Here is a 10252-nt window from a genome sequence, read left to right on the forward strand (position 1 = left end):
GCCCATTTGGGATGCCTATGTCAGCGCCCACCAGGCTTCGAGGACGGGGCGACCGAGGCCAAGCGCGGCCAGTGCGCCCAGTGACGGTGGCCGCGGCCGGGGCCAGAGCAACCCGACGATGGTGGCTGCGCCCAACGCCAGCAGCGAGACGCCCTCGCGCCATATGGCCCCGACAGCATCCGGCAACGATGGGATGGCCGCTGAGCCGGCGGCCGGCGCGGGGACGGCGGGCGGACGGCGAGGCGCCCTCGCGCCATACGGCCACGTCGGTATCCAGCGACGATGGGATGGCCGCTGAGCAGCCCAGGGCCTCTCCGTTCTGGGCTCGGTGTCCGGCCAGGCTCCACCTCCTCCTCCCCTACCTTTTCCTCTACTATCTCTGTTTTGTGCTTGTCATATGTTTGATGGAATGAACAACCCCCATGATTCAGTCATTCAAGTTGGTTCATACAGATTGGTAGTGGTTCACTTACGGATCAACTTATTAGATTATGTATTTCGTTTTTATTATTGCTGACATGTATCAGGAAAGATTCCATTTGATACATATATACAAGTTGTTTGTACCATGTTTTTTTTCTTATATGAATTCGACTTGTTCACATTCACAACCTGACCTTGGCCTGATTTCACTATGTCCATACTTCTCGTTAGCTCTAGGAGTGGAGAATGGAGGCAAGGCCTTCAAGACAATGGCAACAGGGTTGATGGAGAAGGAGAACAGGACCTGGTTTGTCATTTCTGTGGCATATTACTCCTATTCTGCTGAATAGGCAATCTTATAAATTTGTGCATCTCTGATTCTTTGAATGTCTTGCTTGAAGTGTGAAGTTTCCAACTATAATTAATTCGATAACCTTCACAAACGAGTGCAACTTCATAGTAAGATACAGTATTGCACTTTTGTGCGATTTCATGTGCATCCTTGTGAATAAAATCAAATGGTGGCAATATTGTTGATGTACAAAGATGTTCGATCAAGTCCCTTGTGATTGATAAAGCTGAATTATTATTGCCACTGATATAGTAATGTATTTACCCATATTCTCGACATTTGCTTATTTTTTTGGGTAGCTGCCAATCGTTCACCAGCTCAATAAGTTGGGGGTGCATACCAAGCTGCTCCCCAAAATAGTCCCTGATCAACCTATTTTGTGATAAACTGACAGGGCAGACATTTTCTTGGTTCTCTTGGTAACCCAAGGCAGTATTCTAACTTGTAACAGAATTGGCTATGTACTTATTTCAATCCTACCTAAGAAATAAACTTTGCATATTATCTTTATGATTTATTGATTTTTTTACTTTTTAAAATGTTCCCTGGTATGCTCCGCTTTTACTTAACAATTTGTTGTACAATACTTATATACCTAATTTCCTATTTCAAATTGCAGCTGATAGCAACTTGGAGATTTCTCTCGGCCGGCAACCTCCATCATTGGCTCCTCTTTGTCTCCTCCATCCCACCTTCACGACAGCAAAAGAGGCAACCGGCAGATGGCTCGAGGACGCTGGATAGATGTGGTCGTCCTCAGCACTGTGGTGGTCTGTTACATATCAGCATTCTAGAATGTGCTTGCGTATTCTTATGAGCATTTAGGGTGTAACTAGATTCTCATAGTTGTCTTACAATATTATCTGTCAGTGTTTAATTTTTCTATAGTGATATTAGGAAAGGAGATGCAAGGAAGGTCTTGATTTTGCACAGATTTTCCGTCTCAGGTACCCTGTACAACCACTTCATTTTCTCAAATCAGCTACAAGATGTCCCTTGCATGTACAATCCTCTCTCCATTATGTGCAAACTATTATTGCTATATAGATGATTTATTCGTTACAAAATATATTTGTGCTATGTTTGAGACAGGCATCAGATGACAATAAGATATAAAAGTCCATGTTCCTGACATAGGTGCATTCTTTCAGTATAGAGTTCAGTAAACAGATCATATGTTGTAGTACCTTCACAGTTTCACACCATGTGGATTACTGTCTGACCTCATGAGAGTTCTGCTATAATTTTAACTTGTCACATTGCGTAAGACAGGAGGAGAAGCACAAGCCGCTGCAGCATCACTGGGCTGCGACCATGAAAGATGTGATCTCCTGCTCTGTGGCTGCTGCACCGCGGAGAGATGAGGTGAGCCGACCACATAAGTATCCTTATTTGTGTATTGACAATGGTCATTGTTGTCTTTTGGCTAAAATATTGAGAATGGGCAAGCATTTGTGATGATTTTTTTATTGCCAGTTTGTTGGTCTTTTATAAATCTGCAACTTTAAATATGATGAATTTTGTGTTTTATGGTTATACTGGAATAAGGTTGATTCGGCACACTGTGTATTAGTGATTGCAACATTCTCCTATGAAAATCTGCATCCTGGTACCAAAAGGTTATGAAGGATGTACCAAAATATTTATATGCATAAATTTTAATTTGATTTGTCCTCATTTTCATGTAATAGTTCAAATGCAATTTAGCTCAAATCACTTCCCTCGCTGCTTTTTTCTTGCTTTGCCGCTTGTAGAAAAGCAACCTCAAATGGAACTGACCCAAGAAACATGTTGGAACTATTGATAAGACAAGTACTGTAAGTTGAAACTTTTTTATGGAGTGATATTCAGTGGTTATTTTGTAAGCACATAGATGCACTCTTACCTATTACATCAGTGAACAAAATATGTGACAAGGTAAGAACTTTCACTCATGTAAGTGTATGGAAATTTATTTTCCTACAATTATTTGTCTTATCTTCTCCTAATCTGATCATTCATGATGTATATATTATATCCTTTCTTGTCTCGAGAAACAAGCAATGTCCATCTATTGTAATGGCCAGCCAAGAGACACATGTAAGCTAACAGTTGACGTCGCTTTATTCCCTAGGTAATTCCTTTGTTTTTCCATTTTGAGTCATACACAATTCCCCTTATTGGCCATTTTCCATTATGTTGCATATAGTGGTTATCATGTGTTTATATTAGCTCCTTCTTTGATTCATTGTCTCTGGATTCAAAATGGCTATGTGTGTCGTGGCATTTTCCTGGAATGATACGAAAATTTTGAAACGGCAAGTTTCTGTCACATGTTGGGCTGAATTGTTCTATGTCTGGAGCAGTTAGTTGGTTGCATTATATTATTTAGTGAATAGCTATAAATAAGTTCCTCGTCACCTTTAGATATTTGGGGAATAATGTGCTCGGGCTTGAAAAATCTATTAAAGGTTGGGAAGCCCAGTCCACTGCAGGCTGCAAGCATTAGACTAATTTGGATCCTTAAAACAGAAGTGATTTTCATAGTATCTAAATTTTATTTTGAGTTGTTGAAATCAGGTTAATATTGTTTACTCACCATTCATAATATGTAATAATTAGAGGTCAAGCTAAACACCGAACTCGCTGCCGTTGTTGGGAAGCACAACAGAGGTTGCAGGCTGTTGCAGTGATGCATGCCAACTACCAGAGTTTGTCACCAAAAAGGTAACTCATATCTTTTGCATTGAATTTATTTTGAATTGCGCAGTACCGGCTGATGGTCAGGGGACAAGCCATAGGCTGCAGGTTGTCGTGGTGCTCATCTCCGTGGCATTGAATTTACTCGAAAATGTGCAGCTGCAGACCTATAGTAATCATGGTTAAATATTCTGATTGGGTAGTTCAAAATTTAGTAGTAGTAGCTGACTGGAGCAATGTAAAAGAAAGATTCCCCTCAATTCTGGCTCTTTTGGTAGGTAAATGTTGAACCTTAGGTGTTAGTTTTCTTTCATACAGTCAACTTCTGTATTTTCATGTGCGCTTTGAACCATAGTTGAAGCTTGAGATCTTTTTGTTGGTTCAAACGAGATTGCTTTGCAGCTATATCTTCCCATATTTATGTCTTATACATTGTTTAGAGAACTAATTTTACTGTTCCTGATAATACGGGATTTTGTATTAATTGTGTGCTTATGCTTACCATGCAGGTATAGTAGCTTGGCACTGGCGCTTATATTTGTTTAGCTCACAAATTAGTTAGGGAATGAGGAGACGAAATCCTTGGCCAATAGAGCCCTAATCTTACCGTTCACTACTTGGTCAACTTACTTAGTTGTATGTTAGATAATATACCTAATAAGTTTTCATATTTTTATTTTTTATTGTGCTGTAGCAACCCCTTGTGATTGGCTGGTTACAGACTTTTTTCTAAACTTCTACTCCCAAATATCCTGTTGGGAACTCAAATCTTTCAACACTACCTTTTTTGTTACTCGAGAAATGATTTGTTTATTCAAAGGAACCGAACCAAGTCTTTACAGATATGGGAGTATCCTCGAGGAGTTGATGCATAATGTCTCCTAGAGAGCGGAAAGAAGAGTATATGATGACCTACAGGCCTGGATTGCAAGATATAGGTATCCTTTTGTATTTATGCATCTCTACATACTCCCCCACATTTCCAGTAAAGTTTATTTGTCCCCCATCTTGGGCTCCTGCCGGTAGGTCTGAGGTTGGTCGCTGGCCCATGTCTCTGTTGCTTGAAGTTGTTGTTCAACGGATGCGAGGTGTGCCGCTCCAAAGCTGATCTATTCCTGCTCTTTGTTGCTTCTGCTTGCTAGATTTAATATGTTTTCTGGTTTACTTCTGTATCAATTTTTTCCTTTTCGCCACTAGAAATGAGTCCTTAAATTGGTGAACTGACTTATCAATTTCAGGTTATTTAAACAGAAGATGGAAACATCCCCATGGTCCCAACAGTACAGCTAGGGCATGAGAGTTTAGTTTGGGTGAACTAATACACTGGGATCTTCATTGTTTAGGATGTATTTTGCCATCCTATGATGTGCTTTTGTCGTGCTGCATCCGCATCTATGCCCTATACATATTTTCTTGATTATTTGTTGAAATAGAATTACGCTAGATTTGTATTAGTGAGGATGAAGAAAACACTTCATTTGTAGCCTGTGACAAAAGTAACCCCGAAGAAGAAAACTGCAAATGTTCTTTGATTGTGCAAATTGGTTTGCACGATAGTGATTTGTCACCAATAGGATGGACACTAATTTAGAGTTTAGACAGCTCATGTATGCACTACTTGCTAACCTTGCTAAGCAGCATTAATTATTATTTTTTTGGTCGCAATCCAAACATGTACAGCTAAATACTTAGTTGTTAATTTACCATATAGTTTCTGTTAGTTTGATCATCCTAAATGTACTGTTCTGTGTAGGGCATAACTAAGTGGTTCACTATTTCAGAAAAATAAGCTTCAAAGGCCACCATTGTTGTTTTTATTTAATTTTTATTTTGAGTTTTCTCCTGTGTAAGATATTACCTATTCATATATCCTTCAAACATTTGCCAATGTTGTTCTAAAGTATATAACCCATATGTCATGTTTTGTACGATGTTTCTGTTATTCATTTCAGCAACATTTCCTATTGGGTCGCTGCTTATGCTGAAGTATGTTTCCGCTGTCGTTGGGTCGCCGCAGCTGCTGGAGTAGGAGTACAGGTTGCCGGCCTCCATCTTGGCATAAGGTCTGTTATCTTAGCATTCCCTTGTTGTGTCTGGTTCTCGGTAGAACCAAAGCATCTGGCCAATAGATGGATTTACGACGGGATAAAAATGGTTAATTAGCTGGGTTTGCTAAGCTATGTTTTGTTTCTTCTCTGTCCCTGTACTCCATTGAAGGGAAAAATCAGAGTTGGAATTCTCTAAAATAATTCTGCAGGTGTTGTTTGTTTTGTACTTTCTATATATGAAAAGATGGACATGTTGTTTAGTTTACAGTAGCAATTAGAAAATTAGTACGGGTGCATGCCAACATTGAGAGTTAAGGTTCAGAAGTGTTAGCCTGTTCAGTGTTGATGTTCAAACATCTTCTATTAAGGTTCTCCTTGGGCTGTTTGGTGCAATGAGTTTTGAATTAAGTCTTTAATTTCTACAAGCATAATTTTGAGGCACACCCTGAATAAAAATTGTAGACCATGTTCCAGGCTTTCCATATAATATTTATTTGTGCAATTTGGTTGGACACATTCAAATAGCGGCCAGTTTATTGATCTGTCCAGAATATAGTTCTTCTATAGACAGTAAACTTCTTTACAACTTTGGATGGACACTTTTTACTTAGTCTTGGGCGTAGGAACGTTGCTATTTTCTGAATGTTATGAAGTGGTGATTTGATATATGTTTGGATAAGAGGTATGCCTCCATGGACATGGTTTTCACATGGTGTTTCTATAATCATTCTAGCTATTTTTATACTCATAGTCAGAGATGACACAATTGTTTGTGGAAATTTTGATGTGAGATATCAGACAATGTTTCCCATAGAAAGATTAACTATATTTTTTTCATTCTGCTCGATGGTGAAAATTCATGTCAAGAAGATCAAAAGAATATGCACACCAATGAACTGGTTGAAAACTGCATACCTTTCGAAAAGTTTGGTGAATTTTTACCAAATAATCAATGGCTTGCATGTATATTATTATGTTCCCTTACATATTCCTTGTGAGATATATTCTTGCTTTTCCCACCAGACTCTTTCGGAAATTAAAATACATACCGACTGATGGATCAATCGAAAAAATGATTTACTTTCTCGGACTACAACCAAGAAAGCACAAATGTTCTTTATGTACAATGCAACCTTGGCTAATATGATACCCCGTCCTTTCTTACCAGGTTTAAGCCATGGTTGTCGTTGAGATTTCGTCCAGGGTCTTGATCATGGCAGCTTCCAGATCCATTGTACAACACTATACCCACGAAGTGTGAAGTGACCGGTGACCTACCTCTATTGGTATGTCATATACATCAATCTATTGGAAAAATCTGGCTATGGGCAAAACACATGCCCTATGTACACGCATCATGTTGTTGAAGAAGACTGATTAAATTTGGGAGCAAAATTATATTATATCATTTTTACATAGTTTCTCCTACCTTCATCTGTTCTCACTCATTGTCAAGCTGCGAAGCAAACTCTTTGATGTTTCCCTATGTTTAACTACCGTTCTCTCATAACCATGTTTTCATATTTGTGTATAATATTTTCCTACTTCGACATTTATGTGGAGTGCATTTTTCTAATTTACTGTTGTGTTTAATCCACATAATATGTTATGTTCTAATCATTTTTCCCTTTATCAAGGAGAATTAAACGTATAATTATTCACTCTTCATTAATTGCTTAACTTCTATCGATGTTTACATAATGAAAATTGTCACAAACTTCACGGGATCGTGCGCCAAGGCGCACATTAAAATCTAGTTCTTGTAGACAGTGTTGGGCCTCCAAGAGCAGAGGTTTGTAGAACAGCAACAAGTTTCCCTTAAGTGGATCACCCAAGGTTTATCGATCTCAGGGAGGAAGAGGTCAAAGATATCCCTCTCATGCAACCCTGCAACCACAAAGCAAGAAGTCTCTTGTGTCCCCAACACACCTAATAGGTGCACTAGTTCGGCGAAGAGATAGTGAAATACAGGTGGTATGAATAAGTATGAGCAGTAGCAACGTAGCAGTAGTAGTAACGTAATGAAACGATAAACAAGCAAGTGATAGCAGTATTTAGGAACAAGGCCTAGGGATTAGACTTTCACTAGTGGACACTCTCAACTTTGATCACATAATGAGAATAGATAAATGCATACTCTACACTCTTGTTGGATGATGAACACTATTGCGTAGGATTACACGAACCCTCAATGCCGGAGTTAACAAGCTCAACAATTCAATGTTCATATTTAAATAACCTTAGAGTGCATGAAAGATCAACATAACCAAATAGATCACATCAATACCATCACAGTAATAGTTAACTTCACAATCTACAAGAGATCATGATCATAGCCTACGACAAGAACCACACGGTGCACACACTAGTCACTGATACGTCTCCGACGTATCGACAATTTCTTATGTTCTATGCCATATTATTGATGATACCTACATATTTTATGCACACTTTATGTCATATTCGTGCATTTTCTGGAACTAACCTATTAACAAGATGCTCGAAGTGCCGGTTCCGTTTTCGTTGTTTTTGGTTTCGAAATCCTAGTAACGAAATATTCTCGGAATTGGACGAAACGAAGACCCAGGGGCCTATTTTTCCACGGAGCTTCCAGAAGACCGAAGAACACACGACGTGGGGCCACGAGGTGGCGACACCACAAGGCGGCGCGGCCCGGGGGGCCCGCGCCGCCCTATGGTGTGGCCCCCTCGTCTGGCCCCCGACTCCGCCCTTCCGCCTACTTAAAGCCTCCGTCGCGAAACCCCCGATGCGAAAAACCACGATACGGAAAACCTTACCGAGACGCCGCCGCCGCCGATCCCATCTCGGGGGATTCCGGAGATCTCCTCCGGCACCCCGCCGGAGAGGGGATTCATCTCCTGGAGGACTCTACACCGCCATGGTCGCCTCCGGAGTGATGAGTGAGTAGTTCACCCCCGGACTATGGGTCCATAGCGGTAGCTAGATGGTTGTCTTCTCCTCATTGTGCTTCATTGTTGGATCTTGTGAGCTGCCTAACATGATCAAGATCATCTATCCGTAATTCTATATGTTGTGTTTGTCGGGATCCGATGGATAGAGAATACCATGTCATGTTAATTATCAAGTTATTACACATGTGTTATTTATGATCTTGCATGCTCTCCGTTTCTAGTAGAGGCTCGGCCAAGTTTTTACTTTTAACTCCAAGAGGGAGTATTTATGCTCGATAGTGGGTTCATGCCTCGCATTGACACTCGGGACGGTGACGTGAAAGTTCTAAGGTTGTGTTGTGCTTGTTGCCACTAGGGATAAAACATTGGCGCTATGTCCGAGGATGTAGTTGTTGATTACATTACGCACCATACTTAATGCAATTGTCGCAGTTGCTTTGCAACTTAATACTGGAGGGGGTTCGGATGATAACTCGAAGGTGGACTTTTTAGGCATAGATGCGGTTGGATGGCGGTCTATGTACTTTGTCGTAATGCCCAATTAAATCTCACTATACTTATCATGTCATGTATGTGCATTGTTATGCCCTCTCTATTTGTCAATTGCCCGACCGTAATTTGTTCACCCAACATGCTTTTATCTTATGGGAGAGACACCTCTAGTGAACTGTGGACCCCGGTCCATTCTTTTAATACTCGAAATACAAATCTGCTGCAATACTTGTTTTTACTTGTTTTCTCTGCAAACAATCATCTTCCACACAACACGGTTAATCCTTTGTTACAGACAAGCTCGGTGAGATTGACAACCTCACTGTTTCGTTGGGGCAAAGTACTTTGGTTGTGTTGTGCGGGTTCCACGTTGGCGCCGGAATCTCTCGGTGTTGCGCCGCACTACATCCCGCCGCCATCAACCTTCAACGTGCTTCTTGACTCCTACTGGTTCGATTAAACCTTGGTTTCTAACTGAGGGAAACTTGCCGCTGTGCGCATCACACCTTCCTCTTGGGGTTCCCAACGGACGTGTCAACTACACGCATCAGTCACCTTTACACCATGCAGGAGGAATAGATTACTTTAATAACATCACTAGAGTAGCACATAGATGAATTGTGATACAAAACACATTGCAATCAAAAAGAGATATAAATAAGCACTTCACTACGCCATTCATAACAGTGAATAAGTATTCTGTGAAATATAGCCTAAGAGACCCACACGGTGCACACACTAGTCACCTTTACACACGTGGGACAAGGAGTCTCCGGAGATCACATAAGTAAAACCCACTTGACTAGCATAATGACATCTAGATTACAAGCATCATCATATGAATCTCAATCATGTAAGGCAGCTCATGAGATTATTGTATTGAAGCACATAGGAGAGAGATTAACCACATAGCTACCGGTACAGCCCCGAGCCTCGATGGAGAACTACTCCCTCCTCATGGGAGACGGCAGCGTTGATGGAGATGGCGGTGGTGTCGATGGAGAAGCCTTCCGGGGGCACTTCCCCGTCCCGGCGGCGTGCCGGAACGGAGACTCCTGTCCCCCGGATCTTGGCTTCGCGATGGCGGCGGCTGCGGAAGGTTTCTCGTACCGTGGCTTTTCCGTATCGAGGTTTTAGGTCCGGGACCTTTATATAGGCGAAGAGGCGGCGTCGGAAGGTCGAAGGGGCGACGACACCATAGGGCCGCGCGGCCGGGGGGTGGGCCGCGCCACCCTATCATCCAGGGCCTGTGTGGCCCCCTCCGGCGACTCTCGGGTGTTCCGGATGCTTCCGGGCAAAATAGGAACCCGGGCGTTGATTTCGTC

The 10252-nt window shown here is 41.5% G+C and overlaps 2 long non-coding RNA genes across 8 annotated transcripts; both read left to right on the plus strand.

Moving 5' to 3' along the window:
* Positions 1-250: 250 nt before the first annotated feature.
* LOC124707562 lies at positions 251-4239 on the plus strand. Of its 7 annotated transcripts, none has more exons than XR_007004914.1 (5): positions 251-730; positions 1395-1572; positions 1664-2692; positions 2809-2888; positions 3377-3480. It is a non-coding gene; the product is annotated as an uncharacterized LOC124707562 (long non-coding RNA). The 7 variants fall into 7 exon arrangements; XR_007004913.1 differs by having other exon boundaries at positions 1664-2140; positions 2530-2888; XR_007004912.1 differs by adding an exon at positions 3964-4239 and having other exon boundaries at positions 252-730; positions 1664-2888; positions 3377-3481.
* An 18-nt stretch (positions 4240-4257) lies between these two features.
* LOC124707563 lies at positions 4258-6995 on the plus strand. The gene is made up of 3 exons (XR_007004915.1): positions 4258-4392; positions 4481-5517; positions 6671-6995. It is a non-coding gene; the product is annotated as an uncharacterized LOC124707563 (long non-coding RNA).
* The last annotated feature ends 3257 nt before the right edge of the window (positions 6996-10252 follow it).

The sequence above is a fragment of the Lolium rigidum genome, chromosome 4 (assembly GCF_022539505.1).
Source record: "Lolium rigidum isolate FL_2022 chromosome 4, APGP_CSIRO_Lrig_0.1, whole genome shotgun sequence".
Classification (NCBI taxonomy): Eukaryota; Viridiplantae; Streptophyta; class Magnoliopsida; order Poales; family Poaceae; genus Lolium; species Lolium rigidum.